The sequence below is a fragment of the Myotis daubentonii genome, chromosome 9 (assembly GCF_963259705.1).
Source record: "Myotis daubentonii chromosome 9, mMyoDau2.1, whole genome shotgun sequence".
In the NCBI taxonomy this organism is placed as follows: domain Eukaryota; kingdom Metazoa; phylum Chordata; class Mammalia; order Chiroptera; family Vespertilionidae; genus Myotis; species Myotis daubentonii.
Genome location: NC_081848.1, coordinates 23,957,044 through 23,958,826, shown reverse-complemented (window position 1 = coordinate 23,958,826; position 1,783 = coordinate 23,957,044).

The window sequence follows — 1,783 nt, the reverse complement described above, 5'->3', positions numbered from 1 at the left end:
TGATGGTTGGAGAGTGCGGTGGTGTTAAGCCAATTGGACATCTCCTGAGGGCTTCCCCGACTGCTAAAGGGTGCAGGCCAGGCTGAGGGGACTCCTTCCCGTCCCCCTCCTCCCTGAGTGTATGAATGTTGTGCACCGGGCCTCTAGTTTATAAATAAACTTTATTATAGATATGTCTAGAAAAATACAAAGTATACCTATTCATGATTTTGGACATTCACTGGGGGTCTTAGAATCCCCATGGATAAGGAGGAACTACTGTCACCACTTAGTAAATATCGCAGTCAGTATTCAAATCCAACTTATCAATTAGTGCTATTTCTGTACCTGTCTTATCTTCCCTATGGAAATGAACATTTTTTCAAAACAGTCTAAGTCTTGATTTTTTAAAATTCTCTATTGAAGCTATCTCAATACCTTAAGCATTCTAATCACTCAATTCATATTTTTTAAAAAATATATTTTTATTTATTTCAGAGAGGAAAGGAGAGGAAGAAAGAGATAGAAACACCAACGATGAGAGAGAATCATTGATTGGCTGCTCCGGTATGCACCACATGGGGCATCGAACCCGCAATCTGGTCATGTGCCCTGACCAGGAATCAAACTGTGACCTCCTGATTCATAGATCAATGCTCAACCACTGAGCCATATTTCATATTTATTTGAATAAATGATTAAGTGAAATTATCTAGCTGGAGTTTCTCATCTTTCTCTTTCCTGACTGGAAATACCTCTGGACCTCATCTTTTGTAGCTTTTAATTTTAAGTTTAATTCTATTTTGAATTACAATGAGGAGCCATGGGATTGGATTAGAATATGCCTGGTTGGATTAAAATATTACTGGCCTATCAGCCTATTCCCTTTTTGGATGGCTCCAAGTGAGAAAGCACTTTCAGATTAGTGGAAGGTAGGCTATGTATTATTCCATTCTTTTTTTTTTCTTGTTAAATGTGAAATTGATAGAAAGAGAGAACGTTCTCTGTTAAAAGTTTAAAGCATTTAGTTTTTCATTGTGGGAACATTTTTTACTTTTACCTTAGAAGTTTTGATAGATGGAGTTTCCATTTCTCCTAAGTTAAAATTGAATACATGTATTTATTTCATTAAAAATAAATATATATATACACACATATACATATACAGACATATACATATGCACCTATATCTTCAGCTAGTTTTGCTATGTTGTCATGTTAAAAGTTTTAAAGAAAATGTTTTTAAATTGTTGTTTGTTGATATTTAGAGAGACAGAGGGAGAGAGAGAGAGAGAGAGAGAGAGAGAGAGAGAGAGAGATTTGTTGTTCCACTTGTTGATGCATTCATAGGTTGCCTCTTGTATGTGCCCTGACCAGAGATTGAACCTGAAACCTTGGTCATATCAGGATGATGCTCTAACCATCTAAGCTACTTGGCCAAGGCAGTTAAAGGAAGATTTTTATGAAGAAAAAAAATCTTTTTGTTTTATGGGAAACTGAAGGAGTAGACCAGAGTTGGACATAAATGGTTTTGGAGGATGTTGACAGATTGGATAGGGATGGTGCTGAGTGAATTCAATTTTTGATGAAACACATAGAGCCAGACCTGCAGTCCATGCTGCTTCATTTTGAGGTTGAGTCCAAGGGGAAAGCATATTTTTGGATCTTGGAAAACTTTCATGTAAAATTGAGATTTCATATTATTGGACAATTGCCTTTTTATTCCTCCATCCTTTTTTTAAATTTTTTTTTATTGTTTAATATTTATTGATTACATCTGTGTCCTTATCTCCACATTACCCCC